The sequence below is a fragment of the Puntigrus tetrazona genome, chromosome 15 (assembly GCF_018831695.1).
Source record: "Puntigrus tetrazona isolate hp1 chromosome 15, ASM1883169v1, whole genome shotgun sequence".
Classification (NCBI taxonomy): domain Eukaryota; kingdom Metazoa; phylum Chordata; class Actinopteri; order Cypriniformes; family Cyprinidae; genus Puntigrus; species Puntigrus tetrazona.
This window is the reverse complement of record NC_056713.1, coordinates 11444830-11472245: the sequence shown is the minus strand read 5'-3', so window position 1 is coordinate 11472245 and position 27416 is coordinate 11444830. Positions and strand designations below refer to the sequence as shown.

Sequence of the window (27416 nt, the reverse complement as noted above, 5' to 3'; positions counted from 1 at the left end):
TGAAGTCAGGACATAAAACTTTAGTCATATAGTAATCATGATATATGACATAAATGCAACTTGGTAGATTATACGTTCGACTTAAACATTACAAACATCTCATACTTTTGATATAAATGTTGAAATTTGATAAAGTTAAAACTACATCTCAATTTTGACTCCTGTTATGATTCCTACTTAATTTTGTTTTAATATATATTTTTATAATGGACTTCATGATTACGACTTTCTATATCACATCAGCCATGACTCATTATTTCATAATATACTATATATATATATATATATATATATATATATATATATATATATATATATATATATATATCTCATAACAGCATTCTTCAAAATATCTTCTGTTGTGTGCAACATTTTGAACATTGGGTGAGTAAATTATGGCAAAATTCAACAACACACTGGACCATTTAAGCCATGGATCAAATGTCACCTGGAAAAAGATCTGTCTGTCTTGTCTCCTTCATGATGGATATGAGGGGATCTGTTTGATAAGTGTGTGAGTTTAATGCGCATGCAAACAGAATAATGGTTGTTCGCTCTTGAGTCAGCACCTTGTACTGGTACCACAGTCTCTCCCATATGGCCTCCACGTTAGTACAGAATGATGAAGCGGTTCAGTTTATTATCCATGGGCCGTGTACAGTATGACAGCAAACATGAGCAAGCTGCCTGTCACTGGCTTTGTGGCTTTCACTGCAGTCAGATTTATGGCAGTGGAGCATGGCTGTGAATACAGAGCAGCACGCTAACACACAGCCTACTCTGAGAAACAGAGTTTAGAAGATGCTTGTGATCACTGAGCACCAGGAAACATCGTTGAGCTTCTTGTCCATACTCCTACATAACCCGATAAGAGCTGGTTGATATATATTAAATAGCAACAATATATTAGTGATGATTTGCTGGTGAAAAATGAAGCAACGTCTCAAATATCTATATAATTTCAATGTAATATTTTCTCCTAACGTATGAAAGCAATTTCATTTCATGCAAAGAGACCAGTTTATGCTGTTGTAAAATATTATGATTAAAATAGCAATGCTATTTTCAAAAGAATTGGCTTTTATTTTGCTACAGTATTGAAGGCAATGCAAACTATTGTTATCTACGGATAAAATATCCTTTGCTTAACATTGACATCTTTTTCTGATCATTTACATAATTTTTAATCTTTAAAACAATTAAATAATAGTGATGAATAGCCATGATTTTATAAAGATCCTGGTTGTAAGATAATTATCATAAGATTATCATATTGAAGACCCTTTTTAAAATTAATTTCTTTTTTCTTTTCACTCGGACGTTACATTTTTAACAGACCTAGACATCAGACTTATTTTGCAATATTTTGGTGTGAAATTTATCATCATAATAAGACTAATTTAATTTCCTTCTTCATTTCCTATTCATTTCAAATAAATTTTTCAAAATTAGTTTGCATCATCACGAAAAAAATTAGGAAATGTTTTAATATATATTATATTTTGTGTGTGAGTGTATTTTTATTTATTTTAGTTTTTATTTATTCGATTTTAATCGCATTATACTTTTTGAATCCACTTTGCAACAAGGGTCTGCTTTATTGAACTGATTAAATCATTTTAAGTCATTCCGAGTACATAAACACAAAATTGAGTATCTGATCACAATGATATATATATATATATATATATATATATATATATACAATATCATCTGTCCTACCTTGACTTTAGAGCTTTGGTTGGAGTGGAGGATCGCCTGCTCTCGCCTGAGTACCAACGAGTCAGATGGAGATGCATATGAACTGTGCCGAGCCAAAATTGCCTTGGCCATGGGCTGTTTTGTTTAGTAAACTAGCAATATTGTTTTTACAAAAGCAATATTCTCATGAAGCCTCTGGAGAGGCACTCTAGTTAAAACCTGCTTCAATAACACGAGCGCGAGCAACGCCAGGGATATTTTTAGACGCTTTCAAGTGATGCCTTTTGCGATTTCATTTTAATAAGCAAAGCTGCGCTACTGTCAATAATCCCCTTAGATGCAGTGTCATTTACTGCACATTAAGGAAACATCCAGGAAGCTCTCAGCACAGTCCACACATTAAGATTAGAAGATATTTCACAGCTAGTCATGGGTTTGTTTGTGCGAAGAGCAGCACTCGTGCTGGATCTTTCAGCAGAGCACCCACAAATCTCACAGCGGTCCGAGTGTCACGACAGTGTTCCTGCCTACCCACACGTCTAATTAAAAGTCTATTGGCAATTTCAGTGACAGCCTCATGTGGGAAGGATAATATTCTCTGTGGGAAGGTTTGACAGTAGTATCCTTGCCGTCTTTATTAGACAGGTTTATATACACACATAAACATGGAGGAGAATTAGGATAATTGCAAGGAATACCACATCTGTGGCATGCAGTTGATTACCACAGACAGTAATAATTCTTTTCCCATGTGTGTATAAACAAAAATGAAATGTGTTTGCACTTGCAGTAAATACGCTAAGAAACCGAAAGTTAGCAGTTGAATGGCTCACTGCCACACTGTTTTGAAGTATAACCGCATATTAGCATGCTAGCTTGTTAGCACTGAGTTTACAGGTTGTCATTTAGGCAAGCTGTTTTTTTTTTTTTAAAGTTGCTCATAAATATAATATGAATACTAAAGAGGTTTGGGTTGTGTTTCACATGTTTATCTGAAATGCTAAAACTTCTGTTCTTTTAGTTTCTGCCTCCTCTTCCTTTTAGTTTTTCGGTCTCGTCACTGGTTTATTGCTTTGTTTAATTAGTCTTATTGTAATTGGTTGTTCTTGATTAGTCTTGTTATCTTGTTTGGCTTAGAACCAGAGAATAAATGGAAGAGGAAGCAGGGTTTTTAAGAAAACTATAAGAACTAGCTTTACATTTCTTAAAATGCTCAGTCATGTGTTCTTAATAAACATCTATTTTCTATTCGTAAGTATCCAAACGATCTTAGATTTTGATGAAAGATTATGAAAACCAATAATTTTCTTCAGTGGATTAACCTGCACGGATGATACAATTTGGGCTGAATGATAGTTATATGGCATCAGCTTAAAAATATTATTTTTACCCTGTGTAATTTTAACAGTAAAAATGTACAAAAAAGTAGGTTACAGTAGGTTAACAGTAAGTTCCTGTACTATATACAGGGTAGGACTGTAAAGGATCTAACCAGACATTTTATGTAATTTTACAATACATTAGGGGTTTTATCGTACATCTTATGTTGTTTATTAAATGTTTATTACATTATTTAGGCATCATGCGTGTTACCATGATGATGTGTTGTGTTTGCATGAATGTGCATCTTCTGTACATTAGTATGCTTTAGCTTGTGGAAAAGCTAAATATGTTGGTCTTAGATTTTTCTGTATATTTTACAAAATTATTCTGGCAACCACAGCTGACAAAATTCTTTAGTAAAAACTAGTTTTTTATCAATGCATAACTGATACTGTATATATCATAATTGTAACATGAATGCACAAATGTGTCTGTATCTCATAAACATCAATCATTTATCTTACAGATGTCTTTTACAAGTACATGCAATTTTATATCTCAAAAATGCAAATTTCTTGCAAATGTAAATTTATTTCTCATAATTGCAAAAATATCTAGTAATTTCAAATTTGCAATTGTGTCTACTCTAATTATGACTGTACAATTGAGACTTCATATCTCAGAACTGTGACTTATCTCAAAAGGTTCTCATAATTGCCACTTTACTTACAGCTGACATTTGTCTAAACAATAACACTAATTTTTCCTGTTTTGATTTGAGCTTATTGGGGTCTATAACCCTTGTCTCTGTTTGCCTCCACCAGGTCCTCCATACATCGTGTCACCACCCGAGAACATCACTGTTAACATATCCCAGAATGCCCAATTTACGTGCCAAGCAGAGGCGTATCCTGGCAACCTGACCTATACCTGGTACTGGGAAGAGGACAACGTATATTTCAAGAAGTAAAGTTATGATCGAGTTCACTACTGTGCCAAGTCTTGAACACAGAAGCTGCTGTGTGTGTGTGTCTGTCTGTCGGTTTTAGATTAGAGCCACATATATTTTTAGACCCAGAATCCCTGAATCTCAAGCCTCTACAGCTGCATTAAGGCAAATGCTAGCGCAGTGACGCTGGAGGCGCACACAGCAGGTTTTTATGCCGGGATGGGAACATCTTGTGACACTGTGCTTGTGTCATCACATGCCTAAAAAACATGCTGATCATCTGAAGCTGAGCCAGAAGCTGTTCTGACTCCCCAAGCGTGGCCGTATTGACCCTCTATACGCAGGGCTGTAGTCTGTTCCTCCCTGTGAAACAGGCCAGAATAGTGCTTCAAATAACGGTTTCGGTACTATTGAACTGTGAGGGCGGACGGATGTTCATGGGAATATTCAGAGTGCTGGCCATCTTACCACTTTGTGTAGACACAGATTTTTGTAAAATTAATCAGAAAATTTTAATTATTGCCAAGAATTGTTTTTTTTGTCTTATTATCTATATTTGTCAGATTATCTCATTTCAAACGATTTTAATAAAAAAAAAAAAAAAAATTTAATTACTTTATTAATTCATTTATGTATTGTTTATAGATGGAATAACATAATGTTAACTTCAACTAAAACCAAAGTTAAGAAGCTAAAATTCAACTGAAATATATTTCATTTAAATAAGTTATTTTATCTTTATTTTTCATATATTTGACTTTATATCTCATAATTGTGACTTTATATATATTAATGTGTCAACAGTAGTCAACATTTGAAGTGGATCAAAAAACTTTCATCGGAGTTGTCCTAAAACCAAAATGTGTTCTTGTCTTAGGACAACTTTGATAAACTTTTTTAATCCACTTCAAATGCTGACTACTATGTAGTTTCCATAATTGCAATTTTTATAACTTACAAATGTGTCTCATACATTTCTCACAAGTAAGATTTTATGCCTTTTTATCCAACATCATGATTCTCATCATTGTCTCACAATTACAATATTTATATTTATAATTTTCGTTATATCGTATGTCATATTTTCGTAATATTGCTTTTTATATCAAAAACAGTGACTTTATATAACAATTGTGGCTTTATTGCAAATTTTGTATCAAATTTATCTCAAAATATTGCACTCTTCATTTATATCTAACAAATGTAGCTTTAATTTTTGTGACTGTTTCAATGTTTCAAAAAGTATAACGCTCCTTTAAAACTTTCTCACAATTAACTTTTTTATTATTCACTCTGAGGCAGAAACAGACTGCCATAGTAATGAGACATTGTAGCAGCCTCAGTTCTTCTCGGTGTACAAACAGGTTTAATAATATTTTTCAAAACGGATCATCTCTCTTCTCTTCCTGCAGTGATCTGAAGCTCCGCGTTCGCATCTTTATTGACGGAACCCTCATTATCTACAGAGTCAAGCCAGAGGATGCTGGGAAATACACCTGCAGCCCAAGTAACAGCCTGGGCATCTCCCCCTCTGCTTCAGCTTACCTGACCGTGCAATGTGAGTTTCACCTTCAACCTCTTGAAGAGACTGCAGCACCAGGCCTGCGTTTGAAATCTCAGTCTGTGTCCTGTGTGCCTTTCAGGTGTTTTATGTCAAGTATACTATCATCAGAGCGGGTAATTGGTGTCTGTCACGTACAGGGACAGAGCTATTTACACCCTTTGAGATGCCGTGGTGGCTGCCAGGCATCTGAGATGTTCTAGTTGCTGCCTCTCTCTGGAGGGTTTGAGAGCTCGCTTCCATCTGCACCAGGACTCTTGTGGTGCTGCAGGAAGTGGCGGATAAGCCCCAGAGTCTGAGCTGACTCTGTGTCTGTCTGTCTGTCTGTCTGTCTGTCTGTCTCTCTTGGATAGAAAAGACAGATTGGAGAAACCTCACTTACGGCGGTCACCATGAAAAAATTGGAATCGTGACAGTTATAAATCACAGCCAAGAGTTGTCACTGAAGCAACTTTCAATTCATTATTAAAAACAAGTAGTTCTAGCTCTGAATTCTGACTGGAAGTCGCTGTAACATGCAATGTACATAGAAGTGAATGCAAATCTGTGTTCTGAGCCTACAATATCACCTGCATATATATATATATATATATATATATATATATATATATATATATATATATATATATATATATACACACACACACACACACACACACAGTAAACATTTGAAGTAGATCAGAATCTAAAACTAAAACAAAGTGTCCCAAAATCAATTTTTTTAATCATTATGACTGCATAATAAACATTTTCTGTTTTAGTGTTTTTAATACATATGTATGTGCGTGTGTGTGTGTTTTAAAACACTACTGTTAATTACTAGTTTTTTATTAAACTTATTAGCATGCATGTTACTAGAACATTATTAAGAATTATTAGCAATTATTAAGCATGTTAATAGCCTATTCTACATTATCTTATTCTACATTCCTAGCCCTACCCAATACCTAAACTTAACAACTACCTTACTAACTATTAATAAGCAGAAATTAGGAATTTATTGAGGAAAAAAATTTTGTTAAAGGGATACTCCACCTCAAAATAAAAATCTTATCATTAATCCCTTTAACAACATGTCGTTCGAACTGTAAAAGTGTAATTTACTTTGCAGTCAATGGAACAGTCCTTCCGGCCCTATTCTGTAGATATAGTTGGGTATCTGCCATTAAAAAAATCCATTAGCATAGCTGACCGCTAATGAAAATATTTAAAAGACAATAATGATTGTTACAACAGGAAGAAATTGTTATTTTTTAGCAGGCAAGGGGGTGTACAGAATTCAAAAGATGGCTTGTTTCTCTCATTTTACCACCCAGAACAGTATGTCACGACGACCCACTATATCATCACAGCAGAAAAGAGGTCAGGGGTGACAAGGGGGCCTTAATGAATTAACTGAAGGGAAATATAGCCTGGCAGTTTGAAGAGAGAAGAGATTAGCTGTGAAAAGCACATTATATTGTGTCATATGCCGAGCAGTGGCTGACTGTCTCATTAGCAGCCGTTCCTCTGTGCCGCTGGGGTTGTGCTACATCAGTCAGCGACACCCCAGGGCTGCTGCAGGTGAGACAACTTCACAGGAAGGGCTTTAAATAACACTTACATGTTCTGTTACCACACATCACTTACCCAGGCTCCCGAACACTGCGGTTTTGGATTGAAAATATGGGCGATGTTTTTATTTAGATTTTAAGAACTGCTTTAAGATTTTTAGAACTTCTGTGAAGCGTATTATGATGGATAAACAAAGAAATTGATAAAGCACTTTGTAAGCATAGTGCAAATGACTCGATTACGTCATTTGTAGTATCTGTTTTAGAATAACCCAATAATTATTACCCATGTTCTTTATTCCCGTTTGGACCGTATCCTCTCTTCAGACCCTGCCCGTGTTGTGAACATGCCACCTGTCATCTACGTCCCAAGAAAGTTGCCAGGGTTATTCGCTGCCCAGTGGATGCCAACCCCCAGTTACGTCAGTCAGATGGGAGAAAGACGGCTACCCCTCAGAATTGAGAAGGTCTGTAATGCACAGGCTTCTTACGTCTGAAATGTCTGTTGTCTCTTTAACAAAACTCCGGTTCTGATTTTGCTCCTCTGTTTCTCTCTCAGTATCCTGGGTGGAGCCAGATGGCAGACGGAAGCATTCGAGTAGCAGAGAGGTCACTGAAGACTCCTTGGCACCTACACCTGTGTGCCTTACAATGTCCTAGGTACCATGGGACAATCCTCCGGCCACTCTGGTGCTAAAGGTGAGTCAGCGCACCTTAATTAAAAGAATCACATTTTCCTAGAATTTTTTGGGATGTGTTAACATCATCATGTGACCCCAGGACCCCCCTTACTTCAACGTGAGGCCCGGGGGGGAGTACCGTCAGGAGGCGGGGAGAGAGCTGGTCATCCCCTGCGCTGCTTCTGGAGACCCTGAGATTCCAACCATTGTATGGAGAAAGGTACCATATTATTTTTCCCCTTTTTTGTAGATAGTGAAAGGGTTAGTTCACCCAAAAATGAAAATTAGTCCATGTTATACTTACCCTCAAAGCATCCTAGGTGTATACGACTTTCTTCTTTCAGACAAATCCAATCTGAGTTATATTAAAATTGATCCTGTAATTGTACCAAATGTTATTTTGTAAGAAAATATGCATATTTAAAATGTTATAAACACACGGTGTTGATAGCGATAAACACAAAAGCGTGGAGGAGAGACTCCAAAACAAAACACCAGTCACAAATCAGAAAAACAAAATAATGCTTTGTAAAGAAAAATGGAAGATTTTGAAATAAGTGATATAAGCCTGGTTTTCCTTTTCTAAAGTAAAGAAGCTTTGCTTCCTTTGCTCCTGTAAACTCGTTAGACTAGCAAATCTCAAAGCGCACATGAGGCATGCATCCTCACGTCATCGGCTGGGAACGGCTTGCGTGCATGACAGTCAACAGAAATGAGATAAAAATGTTTGTAACATTTTAAATATGGATATTTTCTTACAAAAATGCATCGATTAACGTTTACTCCAGCACCCAGAGCTATTTGAGGTATGTTTTATTAAAATGGCTTTATTTGACTACTTTTGGGCTGTTGAACAAAAACACCCACCTACTCCTATTCTGACGCTTGGAAGGGCCAGGATAATTTTTTAATATAACTAATAATTCAGATTCATCTGAAAGAAGAAAGTCATATACGCCAAGGATGCTTTGAGGTTGATTAATGGGCCAATTAAAATTTTTGGGTGAACTAACTCTTTATAAATCATTTATTATTGTGTCCTTGGTCAAGGTTGGGAAGCCCAGCAGAAGCAAACATAACATCTTACCAAGTGGTAGCTTGCAATTTGTGTCTCTGAGCAAAGAGGATCATGGGGAGTGGGAATGTGTTGCCACCAACGTAGTAACAAGCATCACTGCCAGCACACGCCTTTTTGTAATAGGTAAATGACCCTCATCAAACTTATCTAACCTTATCCTATCTATCTATCTATCTATCTATCTATCTATCTATCTATCTATCTATCTATGTATGAAGGCTGTAGCATGGCACTGTGAAGTAACCTTTTTAATTACATTATTTTTATTAATTTATTTACATTTTTGTACTGTACATTTTTTTGGGCCTGGTCAGCACTCCATGTACAATTTTGAAGGTTCATAAGGACACAAAATACGTCAGATATGTGATTTCTCAACATTTGCCAGATAGGAAGTGTAGGCTAGAACATTACGATTCCCAGCCAAGCGGCACAAGTGAGTCATTACAGTAGGGGGGCCGTGTAGCTCGTGGGAGCTCTAACTCAGCTGTCACGCGTCTGAGAGTTCGCCCTCGGATGACAAGTGATGTGTCAGCGGGCACACAACCCCACACACACACGTTATTTGTTTGGTGATGGACTGGTGTCATGACAGTCTAAAGATTATTCTTAATGAGAGAGCAATTAACAGATCCTCCGCAGCTGCTATGTGCCGATAAGAGATGTGATGGAACTCCTGAATCCATCCTACACTTCAGCGTTTTCATCGTCCTGCGCTCTCCTGCTATTATCAGACTGGGTCAGTCTGTGCACAGAGCTAGTTTATTGTCTAGTCAGAAAACATAAGTGAGAGGAGGTTCAGGTCAGACAAATAAATCTCCTGTTCTTCAGTTTCTCATAAATCTTTCTAGCTGTGTCTGAGAAGGCTAAACCCATCTTGGAAAGGAGTTGTTTTGGGACAAACAGTCTGGCCTAGTCCTTAAAAATTTTGGGTTAATCACTAAGAATGTATTGCGGCCACTAATAGACAATGTTCCCGGATGTCTCCCCAAACAATGACCCTGCTACTTGTAAATGTTTAGTGAATTTGTTCCTTCACATTATATTCACCATGGCATATAAGACTAGGTCTTTTTTTGCTAATGGGTTTTTGTAGACATGTGATTGATTGATTTACTCATTAATATACATGTTCAAAACATTTGGGGTCATTAAGATTTTTTTAAAATAAACTCATTATTTTGTTCAGTGATGACACATTCAACTGATAAAAAGTTATAGTTTAAGTTTACATTGTTACAAAATTGTTGACAAAATATTAATCAGAAAAATATTTCATAATATTTCAAACATTTTGTTTTGATCAAATAAATGCAGCCTTGGTGACCATAAGATACTTATTTAAACACTTACTAAAACATGCCAACCTTAGACTTTTTTGAATGGTAAGAATTGTAATAATGTAATGGTAATGTAAGATTTTTGTGTTTTTAATTGTAACTGAGTTAAAAAAATGCGTAAAAAAAGGTTCTAGCCTGTGCAAACCTTGCTAAGGTGTTATAGGGTGCTTACTTGTTGGCCCAGGTCAAAAAAGCTCATCCTCAAATTACTAGGATAGTCTGGCTAGAAATGTCTCAGCTCCACACATCTGATGTGTCCTTTATCCAGTGTATCATTTAGGAAGAGTTATGTGCCAAAGTTAAATGCTAAGGGTTAGTGCTAAATTCAAATTCATTATATATAATATGAGCAGTAGTACTAGCATTTGCAGACACTACTAATTAAAAATAACCATTTCAGGCACTAGTCCACACGCGCCAACTAATGTCCACGTGTCAGCATCCACAAGCTCCGCTAATGTTTCCTGGGAACCTGGATATGACGGAGGCTTTGAACAGACGTTCTCGGTCTGGTACGGCCCGGTGTAAGTCCTGCCAGAACCCCCACTAAATATAGTTCCTTCCTCACTTTTTTCTAAATGTACTTGTGACTTGGTATAATCTTTTTTAAAAAAGACTAGCTGTTAAAGCTATGTATTATATGCATATGGAAATGCAATGAATGAATCAATGAAATGCTTTTCCAAAAATATGTTATGCAATCAATTTTTTTTTTTAATTTTCATTGTAATCAGTTGACGTTTTATAATAGAAGTATTTGGTATAATCCAATAGAAAGGTGAAGAATGATTTAGGGCCACATGACTGGCTATCCATACCTGTGCCCGGCTCTCAGACGTGGTTGGTGGTCCAGGGGTTGGAGCCAAAGACTGCCTATCAATTTAGTGTGCTGGCCCAGAACAAGCTGGGCACTGGCCCTTCAGTGAGGTAGTCACTGTGACTACAGGAGGTGGGTGGCACTTCAGCACAAACTGGATCTATGAATGATTATCAAAATGAGATGTGCTCGCAACCTCCCATTATCTTTCCCAGGGTATCCCATAAGTACCCTGAACCACTGGTGCTTCTAACTCCACCACGGTGCCTCACAGCCAACCGGACACAGCAGGCTGTATTGTTGACGTGGCTTCCTCCGGCCAATCACTCTTCACCAATTGACCGTTACATCATCGAGTTCCGCCTGGGAGAAAGGTGGGAGGTTCTAGATGACTTGATTCCTGCCACTGAAACTGAGATCATAGCAAGAGATCTTATTCAGGTAATACTTGCTACTTTAATATCTTTTGTATGGTACTCTTTAGGTTATCCATAAATAATAGAGTCAGGCAATAATCTAATTTACAGAAATTCAATTTGTGCACATTCACTTTTTTCAGAGAATGGCAGCTCTGGCTATTTAGAGAAATGCAGTGAGGGAATTCATTTCCACGAAAAAGCTCAGAGGATGTCATTTTAATTCAGTCTGACATACAGCGGAGTCTGCTACAAATGTTCTTGTTACAAATCTGTTGGTAGATCTGACACTTCAACCTGTTGGCCTCACAGGATTTGTGACCCACTGACCTGTTTCTCTGTCTCCCAGGACTCTTGGTATGAATTCAGAGCGCTAGCTGTAATGGATGATCTTGTCAGTGAGAGCAGTAATGTGGTGGGAGTGTCAAGTACAGGTGAGAATATGGGGTTTTAACTAAAATGCACCAATTCATTGCTTTAGCCACCTAGAGCTTCACTGCCCTCTGCTGCTCATTGTAGTTAGTGCCCTACTGTATGTTTTTGTTTGCTGTTGTAGATGTGATACAAAGGTGTCATGCACCTATTTTTTTGGAGGGGCATCAGTGGCAGGCCTGGCTTACTTAAGCCATTTTTGTTGTATAATAAAGCTGAAGTGTTTAATTTCTGCTCCAAATTGAAGATAATAGGACTGACTAGTTAGATGTGATTGCTGCCACAGGATGTTTTCATTGCCTACAAAAATGTAGTTATTAAAGATATTAATTTGTTTTTGGAAGTTATATTCAAAACCCACTTGATTTTAATCCACTTGGCTCAAAAATCTGAATGCCGCATGCCCTCTCGATCTAAATAGGAAAGGCGCTTCTGATCTGATAGGCTGCAGTTGTGTTAACACTTTGCTATAGTCTGCTTTATAATGCACACTAACTCAATCACTGTCAGCGATCACGTTAACCTGCTTTGTGAATATATGCTTGCTGCATTCTCCCATCCTAATTTCATGTTCTGGAGTGTTTCTCCTCTCTCAGACCCCTTCCCTCCCACAGAAATCTCAGACGAGGGGCTGGCCCAGTGGTGGCCGCGGCATCGTGGCCACCATCTGTTTCTTGGCGGCTGCTATCCTATTCAGCACGCTCGCTGCATGTTTTGTCAACAAGCAGCATCGTCGCAAGCTTAAACGCAAACGAGGTAAGTCCTTCTTAAAGGAATAGTTCATCCAAAAAGAAAATTATGCCATAATTTACTCACCCCCAAGCCTTGCTAGGTGTATATAACTTTCTTCTTTCAGACGAACAAAGTCTGAGTTTTAGCTCTTGGCTGAATTCTGACTGGACGTATGATGTAAGCTTAGTCATATGTTGAGTCAGAGGTCAGCCAAGAAACCGAACTTGAAGCTCTCGCGAACACGCATATGGCAGTTGCCGGAAGTCAGTTTTTAGGTTATGATTTTAAAACTAGAAATATTTTTGTTACAAAAACCCATCAATCTGCTTTAGAGGACATGCGATAACCCTCCTTGAGGCATATAGGTTTTGAAATGCAGTACTTGCAGATATAGCTGATTTACGGAGCTTTAAAATAAAAACAAATGAAAAGAAATCTGACCGTGTTTGTCTGAAAGAAGAAAGTCGCATAAAACACGGATGTCCTGGGGATGAATAAAATATGGCGTAATTTTAATTTTTGAATGAACTATTCCTTTAACTTCAAGACACAGTTATCTCTCTTGTTACTGAGTAATTTTTACACAGATCACAACTTTATTGGATTTGTAAAAGATTGTACATTTTTCAGTGGTAATGCATTTTACCAGCTTCAGCATTATGGTGGTTGAGAAAAAGATCTGAAGCATATTGTCATGCTGATGTGGCATTGTGTGATTTGTCTTTAGACCCTCCACTATCGATTACACACACAAGGAAAAGCATCGAATCTCCGTAAGTACCAGTGCATGGTAACATCCATCATACTTTGCACTTCTGCAAATCTGTTGACTACCAGGCACATGGCTTGAGAGAGAGAAGAGAGAGAGAGCATGTACAGTTTGGGAAATCAAACAGCTGACCTTAGCAGCTGCTGTTTTTACTGTGAGGGGATGCATGGAGGAGGATTTGAGTGGTCACTAAAGTGGCTGCTATAAATGCATCTGTGCTTACCTCTGCTTTCAGCAGTAAGATGCATTGATTTGCCATTATAAACAATCTTCTCAAGCTTGTCCAGTCAGGTTGTGATAGAACCTTTCAATAGTGAATATATTATAAACATGAAGTTTATCCCCCAGCTCCTCTGAATTGATCAGTGCAGGCATGGCAGCATGTCACTCTCACATTTATAACCAGAGCTAAAGGAAGGAGAACATTAAGGGTAACTCCAACCCAGTTCAAACTGGGACTCACGCTCTTATCCGATTCCATTGTGGTCTTCATAGAGCTGCAGTCTCATGCTCCCATCCCACCCATTTCCACATAGCAGTGTGGAACCATAGTCTGCTGGTTGTGGCGACTCTGCCCGTCTCTATTGTGTTTTGTCACATGGGCCTCCTCTTACCCCCTTGCCTGGCATTGAGCCCTACTGGGAAGAGCCAGACAGGAGCAGCTACAGGCCCCATCCACCAGCCCTCAGTGAGTGCTTGCACCTGTATCTCTCTCTGCAGGCGCTAGCATGCACCTGTCTGCCGTAGCTGCATGATATCAGTTAGTGGTGCAGAGCTAAACTGCTGCTTTGGGGGAATAGACAACTTCAGCCCTCAGCTGCTCCAACAATTGACACTTGTTTGACCACTTATAGCCAGCAAGATGGATTATTATTGAAGAGTTGGGTGAAAATATAGTTTAGCTGATATTATTTTGGCTCACTGGTGCCTGTATTGACTTATCTGTTTCTATGTTCTGTCCCCATTCTGTTGTTCTTCATTATCTCTCACCTTGACATCGTGGTTTCACTTTCATTTAAGATGGCCTTTAAATAAAGATCTGTATTTACTGTAATTACTGTTATGAAAAGGCATGCGGATAAGGCTAATTACCTGAATTTTGTTCTTTTTTAAAACAAGTGCACTATAAAGTGTAATGTAATGCCATTTAATTTCAAACTATATTCAATGTTTAAATATGGAGTGATTCTTGTTGATAGTTCTTGATAGTGCTAATTTTAAGTTCTGGTATTCCCCAGGCTCATTCCTAAGCCCAATGTCTTTTTGATTGACAGGCTGTCCTCTGGGAAGATCAGTCCTGAGAGCATTGCTTCCTCCAGGCCCCATCTCTGGCCAGCGTGGGTGGCCATGGTCTTTCTACGTTAAGTTGCCGAGCCCTAGGAAAGAGAAAGAGCTTTCCCCTATAAGAGAAAACCAAGAGAGCAATAACCAGTAAGAAGTACAGCGTGGTCCAAGCACGAGGCTGAGGTCACCACGCCCATCGAGCTGATCAGCCGTGGACCTGATGGCGATCTGTCCATGGACCCCAGTGACATCGACTCGTCCCTCAAGCCACGGCGCATTGAGGGTTTTCCTTTTGTGGAGGAATCAGACTTGTATCCTGAGTTCCGCCAATCAGATGAGGGAGAACGATGACCCAGGGCCCCTACCCCCAGTCATGGCCACCTCAGGCCCCAGATATCCCCTGTGTCCTCCAGCCAGGAGTCCTACATGCAGCCCCAGCCTACAGCCCCGGTTCCAGAGGCCTATGGAAGGCTGTAAGGAGCATCTCGGAGGGTAGTCGGCTTCAGGCCACAGGGCAGAGCCGGGTCTCCCCATTTTCACAGGGTCTTCCCCTCCAGGCCCCTTCTATGGCTATCTAGGTAGCGGTGCTGAGGTGGAGCTTCACCCTCCTTTTTACATGCCTGATGTTAGTCCACGTGGCTCTGCCATGTCCTCCTCACCTTCATACTCCCTGAGGGGCAGTTCCACCGCCATCCCACCATCCCAGAGGAGAGGGGAGGAGCTGAGGATCCATCAGTATGGTGCCTCCGACTACGCCCCTCCCACTGGTGCATAGCCCTCCCTCCTCTCGCTCAACCCGAGATCTGGCAGCCTCTGACTTCCCTTTCTAGGTCAGGAGGGTCCCCGCCGCGCCTCTTCCACCACGTCATTCCTCATATCTCCACCGAACTCCCGATCCCCACGCCATACCCTCCCATAGTCGTGACTCTTAGCACCACCTCTCAGCTCCTTCAAGCTCTGCTTTCTCTCCAGCTGGAAGGCCCCTAGAGCCCACCTGAGCAGATCTCCCGGCAGGTTTCCGCCTCAGGGCCCTTTCAGCCAAGCATATAACTATGCAACAGGCCCAGACTCTGGGGCAGTTGAGACACACTGCCACGGTATGGGCGTAGTGTTGCCTTACTCAGGGCGCCACAGCCCGCATGGGAGCCCAAGCACACTGCACAGTGAGAGCTCGGACGGGCGGCTGGAGGTCTGAGGCCCAGCCTTGGCTGAGCCCAGAGGCGGCACGAAGGATGGATCTCGACCTACAGCAGGTGGTCCTGCAGCCGTCACGACTCTCCCCTCTCACCCAGACCCTCCCAGCTCACACGCCCGGCTCTCCAGACATTCTCGTCCGCCCTCCTCCTCCCGCCCCTAGCATCCTGGGCGGTCTTCCCGCTCTCAAGAGATGCCCGAGCGCGCCCCGCCCGCCAGTGTCTCCTTCTCCCGAAGGTCTCTCTCCTCGTCCCCTGCCACTTCACCTACCCAAGGCCAGAGCGGCCAGCGGCCCAGCCTCAGCTACCGTGCCCACATGGCCTTTGCCACTGCCAGTGACCAGTTACCCTCCCAGTCCCCTTCACTCTCTGCGGAGAGCAGTGATGCTTTCGGCCAGATGCCATCTCAGAGAAGGACAGATGAGGAGATGCTCCCCTCAGAACCCTCTCAGGGTAGGTGAACCGATACCATTGGAGGCTCCAAAATGACAAAGGAGATTGTTATTCATCATCTGTACTGCAAAAGCAATGCTTTCATGCTTTTATGATTTTTAATTAAAATATTTTTACATGTACATCTTACTATAAACTATTTACATATGCACAAATGTCCATGTCCTCCAGTATAACTCCTTATTGGGTTCACAGGATAAATTTCCATACTTTTCTTTATTTTCTTCAAAGCCAATTCTCCTTTAACCTTTAAACAGTGTAATTTTGATATAAGAAATTATTGTAGTGTATAACTTTTTTCATGATTAAGGATTTTCTAGTGCATCCATGACGATCCCATGGCTCTTCCTTCTTTGTCCTCTTTTGTGGGCTGATCACATCACTCACCCTCTCAGCTCATTTCCTTCCATTTCTCTCACTTCTTCTAACTCAGGGCTTTGACCATCACGGTGGCCTTCTTAGGCGGCCTTCGTTGCCAGGGATGAGTGTGCGTCATCTCTTGCAACACTCATCCTCATCTAGAGTAGAGACGGCGCTTTTCTCTGGAGACTCTGGTAGTCTTACCTCTTTGTTTTTGATTGATCTCAGCTATCTGGGCAGCATTGTTGTGACCAGGTCCTCTACACCACAATAGGTAAGGGTCGAATCCATGTCTGAAAGGGGAGGGGTTTGCAGGCAGGGCCTTAAATCATTCTCATTTAAAGGAATGACTTTTTGTGACTATTTTTATTACATGATATCAATAATACATTGTCTTTTTTTTGGCATATATCCTGAATAGTTCTATTGCTGGAATATAAATATTTTCAGTATTGCTTATTTGCAGTTATTAAGTACAGCCAATGTTTTTCAAGAGATTTTGAATTGCGCCTTTTAGAGGCACACTTGGATATTCCTTTAAAATTTTGTTTCCATGTACAAAAATATCATGCATGCCTTTTCTAAATACTCTTCTTCTCGATGCCGAATCAGTAACAGCAGTTCTCAAACTAAAATTTCTTGTCACATTTGTCGTCCCTAGTGGTTTAGTTCCTTTCTTTTATGTGACTGTTCTTTACTGGCTATTCTCCCTCCCTGCCATCTCTTCTCCTGTCAGCATGGTGAAGCCACTGTACCAGTGTATTCATGGTAACCAGAGTGTGTTTGATGTGGCGGACTTTGAGTGCTCGGTCATGTCTACCACCCCTCTATTAATCACTTTTCTACTTTCTCTTTCCACAGCCTCAGCAGCAGGGGAGGCTGTCTATAAACGCTTTGTGTTTCTGTGCCTTGTAGAACCCATGAGTTGTTGGCTGACTCTTCAGTATGGACGTTTGAGGTCATGACCTCTGCCATGATAGAGGAATGGCATGTGCGATAAAAGACAATACTTTACAAGAAACGTGACTCTCTGTGGTCAGTTTCATAGGAAACCAGTGAGCTTACTGGGAAACAGGAGATTTTAGCTAGTTGTAATTTGATTGGACAGTGCTGGCAGCATGGCAGCAGTGTACAACATGAGTAAAAGGTTTATTCATGTTAATTTAGGTGCATCCTGTAGTAAATGAGTGGGGAAAATGCTAAATTCAACTCACCAGACTAACTCAACTCTAATACAATGTCCTTTTAATTTGCAGAGTACCCATCTAATGAGGAAGAGTCTTTGTTTTTTCTTTAAAAATAAATGATTTGGTATTTAATGTTTATTCTGACGACCCATGAAATGTGGCCAATTAAATGAATATGATTTCGCTTTTGATAAACAATATATAACAAGACGATTTGATTAATTGGTAAATTGCATAGTACATGTTTGATGAATGGTACTTTTGTCATGAAGGTTTTGTACTTGCATTGGGGCAGCCAAAGTGCTCCCTTTTTGGGGCTAAATCTCAGTTTGATCTGGCTGGTGGAGGCAGCGCACCTCTGGTGGTGGTGTGGAAGTAATACATGGTTGTGTTTGTCTCTCACAGGGAGCATCTAGGTGCAGTGAGAGTCCCTGCAGGGTCTGAGAGCTTTGAAGCACTGATTTATTATTGTATTAATAAAAGCCAAGAAATCAACAGCCAACAAGAACAACAACTCCAGATTCAAGAAAAGGACAGGTCAGTTTCACCTGTACTTTACATACTGGGAGAAAGGGACATGTTGTCTCTCCTAATGTCCTGACTACATGCCTGTATGCTTAACAATTACAAGAAACCACCCAATCATGCTAAAAACACCTCCCTACAACTCCTTAAAGGAACAGTTGCCAAAAATGAAGATCATTCCATAATCTACTCAACCCCCCAAGCCATCCTAGGTGTGCATTTTTAAAATCTCTGCCTGTATTCTCTGAAAGAATACGCCTATATATGTCTCGCGGCTTGGGGTGAGTAGATCATAGTGCAAGTTCCATTTTTGGGTGAACTATTCTTTAACATTGTAGAAGTGAGGTTTGTATGCGAGGCTTCTTCTGAAAATGTAAAAATCTGTTCTGTCGCCGTGTCTCATTTGCTCTGCTGTCTCTAGATGTGTCCAACTCTCAGACCCAGCAGCCGATGCATCTCAGGCCTCTGAGCAAAGAGAACATCTCAGCTCTCCTCAAAGAAAAAGTGGAAAAGTACATCAGAAAGTCCCCCTGTCTTCATCTGTCCTTCCTCTGCTGCGCTGGCTTCACCTCAGAGAAGATAGAAAATCCCTCCTGGCCAGTATGGACCCTGCCCACTCAAACTATGGTTCTCTGCTTTGAGAGCCAACCCTGTCTCCTCAAAACTCACACTTTCAAACTTATCCAGTGGGATTGATTGTCTCCCTGTCCATTAGCAAAATGTGAAATGGACAAGCTCTCAGTACTGTTTTGTAATCAGTCTAAACTAGATACTTGATTTTTATTATGTTCTTCAAGTTGGCAATAATATACTACACATATCTGTATTTCTGTAAATTTACACAAAGGAAAACGTACAGGGGTGTTTCTTTTGGAAGAAACAGAAAAGGACAGGACAAAAGCTTTGTTTGATAATAAAAAAAGAAAGTAATAGCATCTCATTATAATGCTAGGAAAAATCTTGCTGGCTACTTTTTTGGTTTTTGGCTTTCATAATGTTATCGGAACTGTGTATAATGTGAAGGAAAGAGTTAAATACTCTTGTACAAATATGTCTTTCAAGATCTGGATAGCTTATTAATAGGGTTTCTCTTTTCTTCCTTCTACAAAATATACCCCCAAAAAGTAAATAGAAAAAGAATTGAATGAATGATCTGGGAACATATTTCAGCACTTCTACTATATTTTGTGCAAGCTTAGCATTTCATTTGATGACGGGTGTTATCTGTTTGTGTGGCAAAGCTTTTGACAGCATTACAGAACATGAGGGATTAATGTAAGCTTCCTAGAAATTACAATGTATTTATTTATAAAATACTGAACGTGGAATATAAAGCAATAGAATATCATAGGAATTGTGTTTGAAATGAATGTGACTGCAGTACTTAGATTGGTCCTTGCGACAAAGTTTGAAATAATTAATTCTATGCAAAAGGTAGAATTGAATTGAAAACATGCTTTCTTATTTTTTTAAATAATTGACATTATATTTGATTACCACCATTGGATAGCTTTTAAGGCATTTTTTTAATCTGTTGTGGTTGAGGAAGAGTAATATTAGCCTCCTGCTGAAAAAAAAAAAGATTTAGTTTCACATTAAATTTTTAGAATTTCTCTTTTTGACATGTTCAGATGGCGTATAAGTGCAAATGTAATATTTAAACTGAAGTAGAATTGTTTTGGTCCTCTGTCTTAAAATAACAGTAGTTAGAAGTGGTGAAATGCATTATTAATCTTTCTGGCACCTTGAAGTAAATAATTTGTTATAATGCTTGCTTTGGACATACAATACACCAAGTGAAGTACAGTAGATATCGTGCAGACTAAATGAAGTCATCAATATAAATATAGAAAAGTGAAATAGTCCTTAATCTAATCAGTTGGGGAAAAAAAAAAAAGATTACTTCCTTGGTTACTTTTTACCTGGGCAAAAGTGACCTCCAAAAAATAGCTTGACTCTTTAAAAAAATAATAACTGTATTGTAATCTTTTACTATTTGCCATCCATCACAGCTCATCTGATGACATAGCAAAGTTTTGTGTTATTTCTGTCTAATGATGACTTTAGTAGCCTATTTCGAAAGATGCTAACTGTCTCTAGGAGTTCACTAACAGCTGCTGATCTGCTACCTAAAGTGAAAGCTACTTCCGGCGTAAAGCTAGTTTAGTTTAACTGGAGCAGAATGTATGATTTGGTTTCAGAATTCAGATTTATCTGAATATTTTTTAGTGTGATGTTTCTCTTTTTTAGCTTATTTACACGTGAGACGATGCGTATCAACTCCAAAATGAATCTTTGAAGGTACAAATTTAATAGGAAATTGGAATGAAATCTCAAGTGCAGTACTTGAATAAGGCAGAATATACAAGCAGGGAACCCTAAAAGCGAGGGGATTTTACTCGTAGTAGCCATTTTGGAGTTTCGAGGATTTGATTTAAGTGCCTAAAGGGCCGTTTACTTTGTCTTTCCTTTCTCTCTCTTTTTGCATACAACCTGTTTTACTCTCGAAGTGAAATCTAATGCTCAAACGCCTCGCAGTGTATTTGAGTTTATTCAGCATAGGGGATCAGCAGGATCCATTGCTTATTTCTATGTACATCTTTTTTTCACTGCATGTGGTGCATTTCAGAAGGCTGCTTTAATCGTAGTCTCTGAGAGGAGAAGGGCAGCGCTTATTTTTAGATATTCCTGGATTACCTGCCTTTTAGCTGTCGGGAGAGTAGTGTCTTTAATTTAGACTTAACTCTGTTTTTGCTACGTGTTTTTGTCAAGTTCTGTCAAGAACTCATTACAACAAGCTCCCAGCAACAACCATAATGTTTACATACATCTAGAAATATAACGTGCAAGGATGTGGTAGTGCACACTGTACACATTATGACTTGGTGCTATGTCTTTTGAACTCGTGGTGCTGTGGTTCAGAGGTTAACACACAAACTCACGCACAGTCCTCTGTCTTAAACTAGCCCAACTTCAACTAGCTCTGCTTCGTGATTTCCGCTGTCGAGTTCCTCCTGGTGAGTAGGACTGCAAGCAATAAAACCTCTCTCACAGGGCAGTGTCCTGTGCGCCTACCATATCTCTCTTTCGGTATGAAAACGGTTAAATACAGCTCGGCTTTGGTTTATTCAGTATGTGCTTTACGTTATCGCGTGAACGTTCGCCGACAAAAGCCCCGCATTTAGGCAGATCGCCAGGCTTGAAGGAGGTACTTATTTCAATGTATAATCCATAAAATGTACCCGGCCGTTATGATAGTCAATTTTTTTTTCATTTAGCATGGGAAGGGACGTGGTAACTCTGAGCAGGTGGCGTTCTGACGCGTCAAGCGGCGGCGTTTCTGTTTTAGTAAAGGTTTTTCTTGGATACAACGCAGCGATGTCCTCGCGCAAAGCTGTCATACACTGATTTAAGACGCAGTGCGGTGTCTGTATGTCTGTGGAAGGTGATCGACGGCATTTTCTTCAGCCCTCTGGTCTTTGAAGAGAGAACCCGGCTGGAAACGACTCTCTGAATATATATGATACTGCATAGTAGCAGATGCGCCGCCCCACTTTTCGCTTCTGTAAGAGGGCCTGTTTGCAGGAAGCGTCATATCAATTCTTTGATTGCCTGTATTCAGTTTTGTGCTTACTTACTTTTGGTGCTTCGTGAAACTTTGTTTTCCTTTTTTCTGAACAGAACTAACCTTTGCATAATCAAGCCTATTCCACTGTTCGACCTGTCTCGTTTCATCTTTGTTCCCGGGATTCTTTTGCTGTTCATATTAACCAGCACTGGAAAACTTAGAATGTAATACCGCATTATGCACTAACTGCCGATCGTTTTAACATTAAACCATTCTTAGAGCTTAATAGTTATTATTTCAAATCGCATTGTGCTTTCTGACTGCTTTTGAATTTGTGTTGTACATTGTTTACAGATTTTATTATTATCTAAAGATGTTCTGGGTAAACATGTTTTCATCTCCTTTATCATCCTACATGCAAATCGTATAAGAGACTGTTCTACGGAAGAAAAAGACTATAATGGAATATGAGTTTTGTTTTTCCTTTCAGGTTTTTTGTTTTTTGATTGAATGACTAGATCAAGGCTTCTTTGTTAATTAATCTCATTTATTTCAGGCATTATTTTCAAACAGTATGGTGCTGTACCAAAGCCTTATGTACAATATTATTATATGATGTTATTTGATTCTTCCACACTGCTAAGGAATTCTCTGCTAGACGCCTGATCATGAATTGCTGTGCAGTGTGCCTCTTTCTTTGGTCCTTGGATTAGTACTTTGCGTGCTTTTCTTGGGCATTCGTGTCTCCACATACTGCACTGATGTTAAGATACTTGGTGCCTGCATGTGGGTCTTCATGCTGCTAGGAGTAAATAAGTAAAGATGTTTTGCATCTGTACTACCAACTTCTTGAAATACGACATTGACTTCCACAATAACTCAGCTGGATACCTTGATATCAAAAAGGAGCAACTTCAGTAAGTAATGGCATTTTAGGGAATAAAGGAAATCCCATTGTTATTTCACATTTATTAAATTGCTTTCATCATTTTAAAAACATTTTATTTAAAAGTTTTGATTTCTAGAATAAGACCTCAGTCAAAAGAATATGCTATCTGACAAGTGAATTGTCCTTGAGAATTACATCAATACCAGACTCAATGAAACAATGGAAGTGTTAAGTGTGTGTGCGTGCGTGCAGTGTGTGTGGTGTGTGCAGAGCGCGCGCTGTCTTTAACAGCCCAGTTAAAGTTCTGTATATGGAGCTGTTCAATCGGCATTGTTTACATCACCAGATGCCCAGATATGCACATTTTGGCAAGCTCATTATAGCTGACATTTTCCAACGTCTTTGGTCCATGTAATAACCCCAAAACTTTTTTATTATATCAAAATATGCAGTTTTACGGGTTATTACATGGACTAAAGCGTTAAAAATGTCAACTAATAGAGCTTGCCAAAATGTGCATATTCGCAGATCTGGTGATGTAAACAATGCGGTAAATTGAACGGCTCCACTATACAGAACTTTAACTGGGCTGTTGAAGATATGCGCGCGCGCACGCACACACACACGCACACGCACGACACACACACTTAACACTTCCTCCGTGTGTTTCATTCCCAGGTCTGGTATTGATGTAATTTTCAAGGACAATTCACTTGTCAGATAGCATATTCTTTTGACTGGGGTCTTATTCTAGAGCAAAACTTTTAAATAAATGTTTTAAAAAAATGATGAAAGCAATTTAATAAATGTGAAATAACAATGGGATTTCTTTATTCCTAAAAATGCCATTGCTTACTGAAGGGTTGTTCCTTTGATATCAAGAGTGTCCAGCTGAGTTATTGTGATGCACAATGTCAAAGATTGTAGTTGGTAGTACAGATACAAAACATCTTTAACATTTACTCCTAGCAGCAATAGAAGACACACTGTGGCACCGTATCTTAACATCTGAGTACAGTATGTGGAGACACCGACGCCCAAGAAAAGTACTGCAAAGTACTAACTAAGGACTAAAGAAAGAGGCACACTGCACCTTAATTCATAATCAGAGGTCTAGCAATTTAGAGAATTTCCTAGCAGTGGCAGAAGAATCAAACAACGATCATATACGGCTGTACATAAGGCTTTGGTACAGCACCATACTGTTTGAGAATAATACCTGGAAATAAATGAGATTAATTAACAAAAGAAGCCTTCTGGTCTAGCCATTCAATCAAAAACAAAAAACCTGAAAGGAAAACAAAACTCATATTCCATTATGGTCTTTTTCTTCACGTAAGAACAGTCTCTTTATACATTTGTAATGTAGGGTGATAAAGATGAAAACATGTTTGCCCAGAACACATCTTTAGATAATAATAAATTCAAACAATGTACAACACAAATTCAAAAGCAGCCAGAAAGCACAATGCGATTGTGAAATATAAGCTCTGTCAAGCTCAAGAATGAGGTTTAATGTTAAAACAGCTGCAAATTAGTGCATAATGCAGATACACTTGAGCCAGTGCTGGTTAATATGGAACAGCAAAAGAATTTGAGAACAAAAAGATGAATGAGCAGGTCCGAACGAGTGGAATAGCTTGATTATGCAAGGTTAGTTCTGTTCGAAAAAAGGAAAACAAAGCTTTTCCACGAAGCACCAAAAGTAGTGTAAGACAAAACTCAATACAGGCAATCAAAGAATTGATATGACGCTTCCTGCAACGAGCTCCCTCTATGTAAAGGAAAATAAAGCGCGCATCTACCTGTACAGTATCATATATATTCAAGAGAGTCGTTTCAATCCGGGTTCTCTCTTCAAAGACCAGAGGCTAAAGAAAATGCCGTCGATCACCTTCATACAGATACACAGAGACAACGCACCTGCGTCTTAAATCGGTGTGACAGCTTTACGCTATGACGCATCGCTCCAGCCCGCAGAAAACGCTTATAAAACAGAAACGCCGCCGGGCTTGACGCGTCAGAACGCCACCTGCCTGAGTTACCACGTCCTTCCCATGCTAAAATGAAAAAATTGGATCATCATAACGTGGGTACATTTTGGCGGATTAGTAGCATTGAAATAGTGCCCCAAGCCCGGCGATCCGCCTGAATGCGCGGGCTTTATCGGCGAACGTTCACGCGATAACGTAAGCACATACTGAATAGGCAGGCCGAAACTGTATTTAACCGTTTTCATACCGAAAGAGAGATATAGTGAGCGCACAGGACCTGCCTCAGAGAGAGGCGATTGTTTGCGGTCCTACTCACCAGGAGAACTCGACAACGGAAATCACAACAGAGCTAGTTTAGTTAGGCTAGTTTAAGACAGAGGACTGTGCGTGAGTTTGTGTGTGTTAACCTCTGAACTACAGCACCACGAGTTCAAAAAAAGACATAGCACTGTCATAATGTGTACAGTGTGCCTACATCCTTAACACGTTATATTTCTAGATCATGTAAACATTATGTGGTTGTTGTAGGACTTGTTAGCAATGAGTTCTTGCCAGAACTTGACAAAACACGAAAGCAAAAACAGAGTTAAGCCTGGCCTAACACTCTCTCTCCATACCAAAGGCAGGTAATCAGGAATATTCAAAAATAAACATTGCCCTTCTCCTCTCAGAGACTACACGCATTAAAGCAGCCTTATTTAATCGCATCTACTATGTGGGGTGGAAAAGATGTGTACATAGAAATAAGCAATGGAGTCTGCTGATCTATCATTGAATAGCCCAATACACTGCGAGACGCTTGAGCATTCGTTTTCACTTGAGGTAAAACAGTTGTATACAAAAAGAGAGAAAGGAAAGATGAAGTAAACAGCCCTTTGGGCAATTCTAAATCAAATCCTCAAACTCAAATGGCTACTACAGTAATAATCCCTACGCACCCCCAGGGTTTCCTGCTTGTATATTCTGCCTTATTCAAGTACTGTGCCGAGATTTCATTCAATTTCCTATTAAGTTGTAATTTTCAAGATTCATTTTGGAGTTGATCGATCGTACGCACGTGATAAATAAGCTTTAAAAGAGAGAACATCACACTAAAATATTCAGATAACTGAATTCCTAAGAGCAAATCATACATTCACCATCGTGGCTAAACTAAACTAGTACACGCTGAGTAGCTTTCTACTTTAGGTAGCAGATCAGCAGCTGTTAGTGAACTCTAGACAGTTAACATCTTTGAAATAGGCTACTAAAGTCATCATTAATTCAAATAACACAAACTTTGCTATGTCATCAGATGAGCTGTGATGGATGGCAAATAGTAAAAGATTACAATATGCTATTATTATTTTTTTAAAGAGTCAAGCTATTTTGAGGTCCACTTTGCAGGTAGAAAGTAACCAAGAAGTAATCTTTTTTTTTTTCCCAACTGATTAGGGATTAAGGACTATTTCACTTTCTATGCTATATTGATACCCATTAGTCTGCACGATATCTACTTTCGTACTTCCTTGTGTATTGTAAACTAAAGCAAACGTATAACAAATTATTTATCAAGGAAGTGACTAAAAGATTAATAATGCATTTCAAACAAATTTCTAACTACATTTGTGCAAGACAAGGACCAGGTAATTTACTTCAGTTTAAATATTACATTTGCGCTTATGCCATCTGAACATGTCAAAAGAGGAAATTCTAAAATTTAAATGTGAAACTAAATCTTTTTTTTTTTTTTTCAGCAGGGGGCCAATATTACCTTCTCCAACCACAGATTAAAAATGCCTTAAAGGTCTCAATGGTGGTAGCCAAATATAATGTCAATTATTTAAAAAAATAAGAAAGCATGTTTTCAATTCTACTTCTGTTTTTGCATGGAATTAATTTTGTTCAAACTTTGTCGAGACCAATCTAGTACTGCAGTCATTCATTTCAAGCTTACAATTTCTATGATATTCTGTGTTTTATATTTCACGCTCAGTATTTCCGTATAAATAAATACATTGTAATTTCCCCATTTACATTAATCCCCATGTTCTGTAATGCTGTCAAAGCTTACACAAACAGACAGCACACGTCATCCAAAATGAAATGCTAGCTTAGTACAACAGGAAGAAGTGCTGAAATATGTTCCAGATCATTTATCTGTTTTCTTTTTTCTATTTTCTTTTGAGGTATATTTTGTAGAAGGAAGAAAAGAAACTCTGTAGTAGCTATCAGTCTTGAAAGACATATTTGTACAGAGCATTTAACTTTCTTCACAATATACACAGTCTCATAACGTCATGACAAAAACCGAAGTGGCTAGCAAGATTTTTCCTAGCATGTAATGGAATGCTATTACTTTCTTTTTTTTTTATTAACAACGAAAAGCTTTGTCCTGTCCTTTTCACTTTCTTCCAAAAGAGTAACACCCTGTACGTTTTTCCCTGTAAATTTACAGAAAATATAGATATGTAGTATATTGTGCCAACCAAGAACATAATAAATCGATCTTATTTAGACTGATTACAAACAGTAATACTGAGAGCTTGTCCATTGTACATTTTTGCTAATGGACAAGGAGACGATCCGGCCTATTGGTGATAAGTTTTAGTGAGTTTGGGAGATAGGGTTGG

The 27416-nt window shown here is 39.1% G+C and overlaps 1 pseudogene; it reads left to right on the top strand.

The window, feature by feature from the left end:
- LOC122358458 overlaps window positions 1–19000 on the top strand; it is a 52919-nt pseudogene extending 33919 nt beyond the window's left edge.
- Window positions 19001–27416: the final 8416 nt, after the last annotated feature.